General features: G+C 44.0%; 1 long non-coding RNA gene across 2 annotated transcripts; it reads left to right on the forward strand.

Annotated features, from left to right (window-relative positions):
• Positions 1-6,086: 6,086 nt before the first annotated feature.
• On the forward strand, positions 6,087-9,649 carry LOC125003596. 2 transcript variants are annotated; one of them, XR_007112244.1, is made up of 6 exons: positions 6,087-6,360; positions 6,742-6,858; positions 6,955-7,122; positions 7,225-7,422; positions 7,527-7,764; positions 7,869-9,649. It is a non-coding gene; the product is annotated as an uncharacterized LOC125003596 (long non-coding RNA). The 2 variants fall into 2 exon arrangements; XR_007112243.1 differs by having other exon boundaries at positions 6,955-7,422.
• The last annotated feature ends 4,062 nt before the right edge of the window (positions 9,650-13,711 follow it).

Consider the following 13,711-nt stretch of genomic DNA (forward strand, 5'->3'; position numbering starts at 1 on the left):
GCTGGTGGCATTTGGATGGGCTCCAAGTCTGCTGGGTTGGGGGCGTTGGCCATGAAAAAAACCCTGGTGTGAAGGTCCTCCAGCAGAGCCAGTGTTGTTGCTCTGTCTGGGGAGCACTTGCACATGGTATTGTAGTCCCAGTTTCGGCCACCGCGTGTCCACGCCTTCATAGAGTCCTTGGCCCTCTTCAGCTCTGTCTGCCTCTCTTCATGACTGCTGTTCTTCATGCAGACCCGGGAAAGGTGGAGCGTTCCCCGGCCAACCAGTCTGCTGTCTGAAAAACACAGCAAGACAAGGATTGAATTACAGACATCAAGAGTCAAGGGACTATATTGTGTAAACACAATGGACTCCTGGTTTAAAATGCACACGCATAATACACACAAACATTCATATAGAACAAATTCAAAAGTAAACGAGTAAGCAGAGGGTGCCTTTATCCTCTCATTATCACCAGTGATTAAGACCAACAAATCTTCCCATGTGGACAAGATCCTTAAGTAAATCCTCCTCTCTGGTGTCACATCAGTGCAGCAGGATACATGCGCTTGTTGTTACCTCAGCATATTGTCAAAGTGACTCAGTATTTTATTAATATTGTAGAAGCAATGTATTTGGCATCCATTGCGCCATCCCTCTGTGGTATTTGAATAAAGCACCGTAAGTAGATGTTGCTGTTGTCCTAAAGGTTGGGTCAATTAAACTGAGTTGAACATTGTGCTGGAGGTTGGCTGAGTGTTGGCTGGTGGTCACGGTGACTGTTGGAGCCATTTTCCCCAGTCAGGCTTTAGTGGCGTTGCTCCTTTGGGCTTCGCTGGGTTTTTTCTTTTTTTTTCTGTTCTCTCTCCAGTAGTGCTGCGGTGAAAGTGGTTAGAGCTCTGTCTCAGGAGCATGGCCGTGGTTATAGGTTTGTTGCCAGTTAATGGTAGCTTTCCCATGCCAGCGGTCTCCAGTGCATAAATACCCATCACAAGTACCCTCATGAAGACTAGGGCTGCGTGAGTTCAGTCAGTTTTGGAACGGTAGTTTAGTTAGAGGGGATTGTGTGCTCTGTTTGTGGTCCTGTTGGGCTTTGTGTTGTGTTCAAGAGGTAACAGTAGTTTGTCTTTTCTTTTCTTTTTTTCTTCTCCTAAAAGACGTGCCACGGCTGAATGTTTTAGGGCCTGTCTGAGGTGCTTTTGGACAGGTGCACAAAGGAGCAGGAAAAAAAAAAACTTTGATCACTATGAGGTTGAAATTTCTGATAAAAGACTAAAGGACAACATAAAAGGCATTTTGAAGAAACCGATCAGACGACAGTGAAGTGAACTTTCCACCTGTGTCATGTCTCACTTTAACTGTCTAGATCTGACAGAACTTGACAATATTGTTGGTCACCAACCTGCTGCCTGGATCCTCTCCCAACTGCATTTTTCAAAACTGTCTTTAACTCCCGAGCACCAGAGGTTCTACATGTCATTAACTGGTCTCTTCAGTCAGGTATATTTCTCACGTCACTAAAAACAGCTGTCATCAAACCACTCCTGAAGAAGAACAATCTGGATCAATGTGTCATTGCAAATTACAGGCCCATCTCCAACTTACCATTTCTTAGCAAAATACTTGAAAAAACAGTTTACATTCAGCTCAAGAATTATCTGGCATCAAATAGCCTTTTAGACACTTATCAGTCTGGTTTTCGTCCCCACCATAGCACAGAAATGGCACTTATTAAAGTTATAAATGATCTACGTATAAACACAGATTCCAAAAAACTCTCGATTCTTGTTCTACTTGATCTTAGCTCTGCATTTGACACCGTTGACCACAAAATCTTACAGGAAAGGCTTGAAAGGTGGGTTGGCTTGTCTGACCCAGTTCTAAATTGGTTCAGAACCTACCTTTATGATCGGCAGTTTTATGTCTCCATTGGTGAATTCAATTCGAACAAAGTGAACTTTATATGTGGGGTACCTCAAGGGTCAATTCTTGGACCACTGCTGTTCAGTCTCTACATGCTTCCACTCTCTCATGTCATACGCAAACATAATCTTAGTTACTAGTCCTAGTTAGTAATGGTTTATTCACTGGTCTCCCGAATTCAAGTATTCAGAGGTTACAACTAATTCAAAATGCAGCTACACGTATTCTGACTAGAAGCAAAAAATATCAACACATCACACCCGTTAAATCTTTGCACTGGTTACCTGTTAGAACGAGAATCAATTTCAAAACACTGCTCCTGGTTTATAAAGCACTACATGGTCTTCCACCTCAGTACATCACAGATATGCTCATCACTTACACCCCAGCAAGAACACTTCAGTCAACAGGCAGTGGCCATTTACTCATCCCTCGCACCAGATCCAAAGAAGGGGAGGCAGCTTTTAGTGAATATGCCCCACAAACATGGAACACCTTGCCTGACGCAGTTAGACATTTACATCAGTAGCCATCTTTAAACACAGATTAAAAACCTTCTTTTTCCAACAGCATTCTGCTGAGCTGTGTGTGTGAGTTTAAGTGTGTATGTGGTGACATATATATGATTGTTTACTTGCACTTATACCTTTCAATTGATTCCAAACTGATTTTTATGGCACTGTTTGTATTGTAACTATGTTTACCTCTTGTAAAGCACATTGAGTCTGCCTTGTGCATGAAATGCGCTTTATAAATAAAATTGAATTGAAAGAGGTCTTTACTGTGTGTGTTTTCCTCTGACGTTGATGGCAGACTTTTCTTACTTTAGTTTGAGTTGGAGACCACCGGTAGTCCTGTTTGGCGTCATGTTTGAGGTTATACCTGTGTTTTTTTTATTTAATTAGTGGGGAAAGCGCAGGGTGTGACGGCCCATGGCGTGGCTGACTCTCTGTTTCCCTCTTGTTTCTTTTGGCCGGTGTCTCCATCTCGTTTTGGTTTAACTTTATGGGGTAACCTTCCTTTTTTCTTCCCCAGTGCGAATCTTTCAATAAAGTTTTTCTTCTTTTGCAACCTTTCCAATCCTTGTGTGGCGTCCTTATGTGTTGTGGTGTCATTGAGCCTAAGTGTTACTTTAATTTCATGAGGCCGTAACCTTTTTGGGGGCTCGTCCACTTCTAATGCGCTCTGGAGGCTGATCATTTGTTACGCTGCTGATGTTGTGGTGTTGTACCACAGATCAGTGTTATCTATAGGGAAGATGCAGACAGGCTGGTGTGTTGCAAACTGTGTCTGGATTTACATTGTGCGATTGACATTTTCTTTTGTTGCCTGCCGTGTCTTTTGAGCGTGATTAGGCTCCTAGGCTGAAAAACAGTGCACTCTTGTTTGTACCTCCCAACAGTTTGGGATAGTGTCTGGTGCACTTTCTTCCTCTGGTTGCTGTTCTCCCAAGTATAGTCTGAGTGTTTGGGTGTGTGAGTACACTCACATGGATGCTGCATCTTAGCTGGAGTTTGCTTGTTGTTGTCTGTGTGACAAGCAACACGGTCCTCTCGCTCTCCAGTTCATTCTGATGACTTTCACATAAATCTGTGTTTTCGTTCAGTCCCTCCATTGAACTTTTTGAGCGCATCGCCAAAGCATTGAAATGGCCGAAGGGAATTTGCTTTTACAGTGTGTTTATAGGGGCAACGTTTAGGACGCGTATGCATCGTTGCCATCACAAGCCAGCCTTGATTATGATGACGTGTGTTGCTGTGCTAAGGGCTCGCGAGCTTTTGTCTGAGGCGAATCATCAGAGATTCCATAAGCTTAAAAAGACAGACACTGTTGCATATGTTGAGTTTGACAGAGATGAACAGGCCACTGTGACCCCCCCCTCCCCCCCCCCCCAGAATGTTTTAAATCCACATATCTGGGGTCCCTGGAAAGCACAGACCATGACCTTTATTTTGATGTTACAACAAAATCCCACCATGCTGGCCTGAGATAAACAGCTTATGAAGAGAACAACATTTAACATGTACCAGGTCATCGCCCAGGTTTGACCTTACATGACCAGACTGCCCCCCCACTCCCCGCCAGAATTTTTTCATCGTTACATCGCAGCAAGGTAGCTGCTCTGCTACGTACGAAACCCTGACCCAGAATCAGGTCGTCTGCAAGTGATTTAGCACCAGGTTCTCCACAAACATGTATTGCGAGATGGGAGGGGGCGACCATTGTCCGGCCGCGCCCCAGCCCCATCACAAGCGGCTCTCCTTCACCGGCACGGTCGCCGGCTATCCGAGACCAACCGAAGATCCACGGCGCTACGGTATCGTTACGTCTAGGCGGGATTCTGACTTAGAGGCGTTCAGTCATAATCCCACAGATGGTAGCGTCGCACCATTGGCTCCTCAGCCAAGCACATACACCAGGGGGCTTGACGCCAGAAACGAGAGCCCGCTCGGAGCTCGAACTCCCCGCCTCACCGGGTAAGTGAAAAAACGATAGGAGTAGTGGTATTTCACCAGCGGCCGAGGCCTCCCACTTTGTTCTACACCTCTCATGTCTCTTCGCAGTGCCAGACTAGAGTCAGGAAAACTAAATGAAATCCCTCTGATATTGGGCTACACAATGTTGATAGCCAGGAAAATGCTTCCTAGATGAAGCATGGTCATATTTTTACCCTCAGTATCAACCACTGATGTTATGTTATGAAGTGCTTTTTCATTATGTGTGGACATATTCTGATACAACAAATACAATCCAACAAATAACAAATGTAACATAAAGATGTTTTCCTTCTTTCTGCCAGCGCTGAGTCTAAGATGGAGCTTCACCTGCAAACAGAAAACAATAGAGGCCCATTTTCTCTAATGGCTCATCACCCACAGTCCTTTCACAAGACCAGTGTCATGGGGGGTTGGTCTGGGGGGGTTGTTTGTCAGTAAAGTTATCATGAATGAAATGGAGCAGGAAACTAAATGAAATCCCTCTGATATGAAGCTACACCATGTTGATAGCCAGGAAAATGCTTCCTAGATGAAGCACGGCCATCTTTTTACCCCCAGAATCAACCATTGATGTTATGTTTCATTATGTGTGTCCATATGTATTTCACATGTGTTGAATGTGAATGTGGTGATAACGATTACACATCATGTCAACTCCCGCTTCCCTCTCACAGAAAGAAAGCAGATCGTCGTATCATCCACTGCCTGCTGTGTGAAAAACCACAAGATCTCCTCCCGCTCCACCTTTCCCGGGTCTGCATGAAGAACAGCAGTCATGAAGAGAGGCAGGCAGAGCTGCAGAGGGCCAAGGACTCTATGAAGGCGTGGACACGCGGTGGCCGAAACTGGGACTACAACACCATTTGCAAGCGCTCCCCAGACAGAGCAACAAGACTGGCTCTGCTGGAGGACCTTCACCACAGGGGGTTTTTCGTGGCCAACGCCCCCAACCCAGCAGACTTGGAGCCCATCCAAATGCCACCAGCGAGTGCAACTGCCACGGAGGAACCTGCCAGTGCTGTAGAGCCTTCAAGCACTGGTGAAGAGGGGTCCACTGATTCCCACGAGGATGATGCTGGCTCACATGACCCACCATGGCAAAGGTCAGTTCATCGCATCGGTGTGACACACACCAGTTCAAACAGTGATCAGCTTCAGTTTCACCAAGGTTGCAGTCTGCAGATTTGAAACTAAAGCTGCTTTGTTCTTTCAGAAATCCACCTCAGTTCTCCCAGAATTGTGTGCGGATGAACATGCAGACAAGGGGCCTCTACCAGAAGTTCCCAGTCGATTGTAAAATGCTGATGGGGTTCAAGAGGCATTTGATCAACGTCTTAAATGTGCCAAACTGCCAACAGGAGGTAAGAGATAACCCTGAATCTATGCTCTTCTGAAGCTCCACAGTATGTGTGAGTGAGGGAGAGAGATAAGACGAGACTTACTAGACCACTGGATATTATTTAAAAAGATGCACTCTGTGTCAGAGAGAGTTCAGCACACATGGCTCTGCTTTCTTGCACCATTTCACGCTTCTCTTCATCTTTCATGACAGGTGGACAACGTCTCCAGGATGCTGAGATACATCCAGCCTGAAGGGGATGAAGTTAGCTTAGATTTCCTCACTAAAAGCACTGAAGTCAGCGATTACCTGCGAGACCTGAAACTTGCCAAGTTGAGTCCGGCCACGATCCTCAACTACATAAAGAGCATGATCCAGTTTGTGCAGTATGTGAAGACCTTTCTTCACGTTGGTGAAGAAAGACCGTTGCAGTCAGTACCTTCTGACTGCAACGGTCAGAAGGTACTGACTGTTGCAAGGAAGGAGACACTCAATACCATGGAACTCTTAAATCGCTTCATTTCACCGAGTGAGGATGCGGTAACACATTTGCGCTATTACTGTGAGGCCATAATGATCTTGGGGCACTTCCAGAGACCAGGAGCAGTGGAAGGAATGACAGTAAGTACTTTTCCCCTTAAAACAAGGCTCAGCCAGAATCTAGTAACAACAGTGTTACTCTAAAATCTGTTCACACCTTGCAGCAATCTCAGACATGCACCGTCCCCCGCAGCCACGCACAGAGACATGCTCACATTAAAGTGAAGCCAGAGAGGAGTGTTTACTTTACAAGGATCTTGTCCACATGGGAAGATTTCTGTTGGTCTTAATCATTGGTGATAATGAGAGAATAAAGGGCACCCTCTGCTTATTCTTTTGTTTTATATGAATGGCTGTGTATTATGTGTGTGCATTTAAAGCCAGGAGTCCATTGTTCTTACACAATATAGTCTCTTGATTCTTGATGTCTGTAATTCACACCTTGTCTTCTGTGTTTTCCAGACAGCAGACTGGTTGGAAAGGAAGGATTCTGATGGCAGAGTCTGTGTTGGTGTCAGCAGGCACAAGACGACCACGATGCAAATAGCTACATTTGCCCTGACTGGGGAGGAGGAGGCAGTAAGTTCTCCAACAGGCTGAAATGGCTCATCATGTGTTACAGCGACACATTTAGCAACTCCGGACATTAACTTCATTCATATTCTGTCTCCACAGATATTTCAGGCATATTTTGAACATATCCGCGCAAAGTCCGTCGACCCAGAAGTAGACGAGGACGGCAGATTTTTCCTGTCCAAATGGGGCCGGCCCATTGCAAGTGCCACCAATGTTGTGGCTCGTCTGCACGAGTAGAAAGTAACAACAGGAGGCCATGCATATGCTGTGTGTACTGTGCAGATCAAGAGGGTTGGGGAGAGAAAGAGAAACTGAAATCATTCAGTGCAGAGAGTGGATGTGTCATCTGAGATTTCTGCTCCATTGCAGCTACAAATGTGAGAATGTGACGAGTCGGGAGATCAGGAGGGTTGTAGAAACGGAGGCGGCCAACACCTTCACAGAGGAGCAGCAGTCTGGTGTGGCCCACTACATGGCCCATTCAACCTCCGTTGCAAAGCAACATTATCGGATGAGGACACTTCACGAGACTGTTGTCACTAGCAACCTGCTGCAGAGCTTAAGAGGGTATGCACAGTGGTCTGAAACACACAACATTGAGTCATTATTTGCCTTACAGAGGTCTGACCTGATTGTCAGTGGTTAACCTTGAAACCTTTTTAATCTTGCAGATCTTCTCCTGAGGATTCAACTGACGGGAGGGCTGGTCAGTCACAGAAGAGAGGCAGAGAGTGATTCGGAAGAGAAAGAAACAGAACATGACGGCGTTTCTCTCCAAATTCCCAGTAACATTGAATGGGCAGCCTCCCTGCAAGCGGATCAGAGTCAGTGCTGGGTTCAGTGAAGGCAGGGAGCTGTATGACAAGTGGAGGGTTATGCAGCGTGGCATGCGGGAGGAGCATCTCTTGTGTAAGTGTAAATACGTAGACAGTCAATGATTAGGTCGGGTATACATGACATCTACAGCTCACAAGTGTGAAACTTTAATGTGAATGTTCTCTCCTCTGTTACAGCCGTGTTTGTGAGACGAGCACCCACGGTTCAGACTGTGGCAAGGCGCATCGAGAAGGAGGGCTGGAGTGGCACGGCTTATGAACCACTCAAAGAAAAGGTTCAATGCAAAGCGCCGTCGCTGCACCATCCTCCTCCTGGCCAGCAAGGACATCGAAGTGGGTGAGGAGATCCGCTTCGACTACGGCGTGTGGAGGCAGTCATTCTCAGGGGAAGGTCTGCACCTGGAATGGCTGGATTCTTGATCCAGCACCAGACATCTCTTGTTGATCAAGACGGATCTGCTCTTAAGGCATTTTTAGGGGGAACAAATGTAATATAAAGATGTTTTTCTTCTTTCTGCCAGTGCTGACAAGAAGATGTAGGAGAGGTGGAACGAGGGGTATGTAAAAAGTATGTAAAGACCGATACGTTACAGACGTAACGTACTATAGCCAAGATGCACATGGCTGCTGTTAGCTAACAACGCAGCAACACAACGGATATTTAATGCAACTTATAACGTTACGTTAAAACCCTCGTTATTTTTACGCTCTGAATGCGCCGGCCTGTTCGAAACTTGGCTCGGGAACCGGAACCGGCGCAGAGCGCTGCCGGTGTGAAAGTCCTATGAGTGAACTCCCAGTGAGACCTGATGCCAAACGCATGGCTGAGAAAATATTTGTAATATATTTTATTAATATTACCATTCATAAAATACTGAGTCACTTTGACAATATGCAGAGCTGACGACAAGCACATGTATCCTGCTGCACTGATGTGACACCAGAGAGGAGGATTTACTTGGATCTTGTCCACATGGGAAGATTTCTGTTGGTCATAACAATTAAAATGAGAGAATAAAGGGCGCTTTGTGTTTATTCTTTTGTTTTTTATTATTTGTAGTAAGTGTAGTAAAAACGGGAGGCCACTGTGCAGATCAAGGGGGTTAGGGGTTAATGACGTATACTGAGCCTTGCATTCAATAAATAGATATGATTAAGAGAAAATGAAATCATTCAGTGCTGAGAGTGAATGGATTTGTGCTCCTTTGCAGCTTTGGAACTGGAGACGGCCAACCCTTTCTGAAGGGAGCAGGAGCAGCAGACTGGTGTGGCTCAGTACATGGCCAACACAGAGACATGTTTTGATCTCTGTGTTAAAGGCATTTTCAGGGGGGACAGACTGCAGCTGGAATCTCATGTAACTCCAGTTTAGAGAGAGGGAGGTCCTCTGTCCCCTCCACCAGTCCACCAATGTCTTTGTATGCATGTCTGCTGTCCAAGAGAGGGTGCAGTGAGCACTGATTCCTCAGGGCATGTGTTGGGCTTATCTTTGTTGGCCTTGTCCAGGTCGTTCTGTAAGTTTTGTCCCCTACACCACTCTCATCAATAGGAATCTTCACGATTTCACTGCAGATGGGGCTCTGTATATCCTAAACCTCTCTCTGTTTTGGGAGCTCCCCTGTCCCCTCCACCAGTCCACCAGTGAGTGTCTTTGTATGTATGTCTGCTGTCCAAGAGAGGGTGCAGTGAGCACTGAATCCACACTGATTTGCTTCGTTGTTTAAACATGGCCTGGCCTGTTACACGTGGAAAATGCAGTAACTAGATAAGCATGTGGGACTTTTTTCAGTCAGCTTGGCTCAACATAAAGACTAGATATTAGGTGACCTGGTGGCCATGGCTCTCTATGAAGCTCTGTAATTGTCTCTTTTTGTGGTTTTACGAGGGTTTACTTGTATGTGCAACAAAGCTACTGTAAGTAATTTGCTTGTGGCCTATTAAAGTATGTCGAGGTCTAATGTCTGTTACCTGTGTATTATTTAAAAGCATGCAGTCTGTGTGTGTGTGATCAGAGAGAGAGAGAATTCCGCACACATGCCTCTGCAGTGACATGTCACTGAACAGTGGAAATAAAACGGGGAACTCAAACACATTCAAAAAATAAAAGACAAACATCACCCCCTGGCTCTACTGACGGATAAGTATTAAGAAAAATAAGCCATGTATATTATAAAGGTGTACATTTGTGTGTATATATAAATACTTAAAACCTCACAAAACCTCAATGTATGTCACTCCTCTTACCTTCTCACTCACCTTATACATCCCCCCCCTGCTATTCTTCTTTCTTCTCCTTCTGTCCATGTCTCCCTGCCCTCCACACTTACCTCCACCCACCCCTTCACCCCTCCACATATCTCCGACACTATAATTTCCTTTCTCGTGGTGCTAATGTTATTAAGTTAACAATCCATTTTCCAGGAGCTGATGCTATTGTTATGTCTGTATGACATTGTTTGTACCAGGTATAATCAAGTATTCCAACACTCACCTCCTGATTTCTCTCCATTGTCTGTACATCCTTTCATGCTGACAGCAGCAGACGACCCCGTAAAGACGTACAAAATCCTCTACCAACACAACATACAAAGAAGGACTGAATGCTCTCAATCTCAATGTTGCAGTTAACTGTTGTCTCTTGGAATGTGCATGGTATTCGCTCGCAGGCAAAAAAAATTAAAATTATGGATTATATCTCCAAATTACAAGCCAATATCTTACTCATTCAAGAAACTCACCTACAAGATTCAGAAAAAAAATCTCTTATAGATCCAAATTTTAACCAAGTTTTCTCTTCCTGTTTCAATAGTAGACAAAGAGGAGTCTCGATTTTGGTCCATAAGAGACTCATTTTTACCTTAAACAAATTGATAACAGACACAGAAGGTCGATACATCATCATTCATTCAATTATACACTATTGCAAACATTTATGCCCCGAATAACGATGATCCGGCCTTCTTTCACAAAGTCTTTTCACAATTATCTGACATAGCCGTCACACCCATTACAATCATTGGAGGGGACTTTAACACAGTCCTGAATCCCTCTCCAGATCGGTCCAATAACTCGACACACATAAAAAAAAATCACAATCAGCCAAAGTCCTCAAAGAATACATGGATGAGTTTGGACTTGGCGATGGTTGGAGAATCAAAAACCCGACAAAGAGGGAATACACTTTCTTTTCCCCAGTACACCACTCCTTTTCTAGAATTGACTTTTTTCTGACAAATAATTCTTTTGTACAAAGAATCAACACCAGTATACACCCTGTCATAATCAGTGATCATGCACCGGTGTCCCTCCACCTTCAAATAGAACCCTCCCTAAAACCATCACCCACATGGCGCCTCAACACCTCATTACTGAGAGACCCTGAATTTGACTCATTAATAAGGAAGGAATGGAAGGAGTTTTTGGAAATAAATGACTCCAAATTTATCCCCATCTCTGATTGGGGAAACAAGGAACGCCGTAATCAGAGGCAAAATTATATCTTACTCCTCTTACAAGAAAAAACAGGATCAACAAGCAGAAAAAAACATCAAGGATAAGATTAAAGAAATAACAGAACAATACCCCACAAACCCAAATGAACAATTATGGACCCAACTACAAAATGCAAAACTACAATTAGAAAATATCTTGACCTAAAAAACAGAATTCGTACTTCAACAACTTGGATACCAAAATTTTGAGCATAGCAATAAATCAGGCAAATTTATTTTGCGAATCAACTCCAACGCAACAGAGACAAATCTCTGATAAGTGCAATTCAGGACTCAAGTGGCAAGCACAGGAAATTAATCATATCTTTTACAGCTTCTATGAAAAATTATATTCAACAACTACCAACCCGAATCCTGACGACATTCAGGCCTTCCTCAAAAAACTCAATCTACCCCAACTGACGGCAGAACAAAGAAACATACTGGATTCGCCACTGACCATGGAAGAACTATTAACAGCTTTAGAAAACATGCCTACGGGCAAAGCTCCTGGGCCGGATGGTGTCCCTGCCGAATTTATGAAACAGTTCTGGTCAGATCTGGCCCCATTGTTCCTAAGGACTGTTACAGAAATCAAAAACACAGGTTGCATAATATCCCAAATGAACACTGCTGCAATTAAATTATTTTTAAAACCAGATAAAGACCCAACACTCCCTTCCAGCTATCATTGATTAATACAGATATCAAAATTATTTCCAAAGCACTAGCATCTTGACTAGAGAAAGTAATTTCATCAACAATTCTCAATGACCAAACAGGTTTCATCAAAGGCCGACAATCTACAAATAACGTTAGACGGCTCCTTAACCTGATCAGCATGTCCCAGCGTAGAAATACAGAAGCCATTGTTTTATCACTGGACGCTGAGAAAGCCTTTGTTAAAGTTAACTGGGCTTTCCTCTTTGCCACGCTTCAAAATTTTGGCTTTGAAGAGTCATTTATCCACTGGGTTGCTGCACTGTATAACACACCTAAGGCCACAGTCACCACCAATGGTTTCACATCACAAAGCTTCACCTTACAGAGGGGAACCAGACAAGGATGCCCCCTGTCTCCCCTACTGTTTGCTATATTTATTGAACCGCTCGCATCAGCAATACGTCAGAACTCCAGTATCCAGGGTATCCACTCATCCATCTCTGAACACAAGATCAATCTATATGCTGACGATGTTTTACTTTACTTGCAAAAACCTCAGAGATCATTACAGGAAGCTTATAATTGTATTTCAAAATTTTCAGCCCTCTCTGACTACTCAATCAACTGGTCCAAATCAACAATACTACCAATAACTGACAAAGCATGGGATCCTACAGACCATGAACCCCAACTGCCCTTTTCCGTAGGAAATATCAAATACTTGGGCATAAACATCTCACCTAAATTGTCAGAGTTAGTCCAACTGAACTTGGATCCACTCCTGGATAAAATCTGTGATGACCTGAAGCGCTGGACCAATCTTCCTATCTCTCTGATGGGACGCATAGCAACAGTTAAAATGAAAATTTTGCCACAAATTAATTACTTATTTTCCATGATCCCATTCAAACCCACAGCAAAATGGTTCCAGAACCTAGATTCTGCAGTCACCAAATTTTACTCAAAAAACAAACAGACAAAAATTAGCCTCACCACCCTTCAAAAAAATAAATCAGAAGGAGGACTTGATGCACCGAACTTTACAAACTACTACCTGGCAAATCAGCTACAATACATCACCAAATGGATAAACCCAGAGGCAGATTAAAATTCGTGGTTAGAAATAGAACAGGCCGACTGCCACAACATATGCATTTCGGACCTGCCCTTCATTACAATCACCCTTAAGCGTCATAACTGCTTCCAAAACCCCATTATTGCTGCCACCCTGTCGGCTGGGTGGAAGAGTCTAGAGACCACAGGATCCCTGCTGGAACCCTGTGGGTTCTCCCCAATTTGGCACAACCCTGACTTTGTGAATAACAAAGTCCCTCTTCACCTCAGCACTTGGAAGCATAAAGGAATAACCCATCTCCATCACCTCTTCCAGGGGAACTTACTTATGAATCACACAGCTTTATTTGATACGTTTAAAAACCCTCGTAAAACCCTCTCTTTAATATATAAGCTACTATCAACCACACATTTAATACATGTACCAATATCAAAATGGGAAGCCGATCTTTCCCTGTCTACAGACTTTGATTTCTGGACTCAGATCTGACAAAATATATTTAAAATGACAAAAAACTCGAATTTACAGCTGATCCAGTTTAAAGTACTCCACAGATCACACACAACTCAATAAAAGATGTATAGAATGGGCTTCTCCCAATCCGACAAATATACGCAATGCACCCAAAACTATTCAGATTCTTATTTCCACGCTCTCTGGCTCTGTTCTCCGGTACAGCACTTCTGGTCACTAGTAACACAGAAACTTGCCTTAATTTTGGACTGCAGAATCCCATTAACCCCTAACTTGTGCCTCATTGGTGACCTGGAAACAATCAGTCTTCCTCACCA

Source organism: Mugil cephalus, chromosome 2 (genome assembly GCF_022458985.1).
Source record: "Mugil cephalus isolate CIBA_MC_2020 chromosome 2, CIBA_Mcephalus_1.1, whole genome shotgun sequence".
NCBI classification, from domain to species: domain Eukaryota; kingdom Metazoa; phylum Chordata; class Actinopteri; order Mugiliformes; family Mugilidae; genus Mugil; species Mugil cephalus.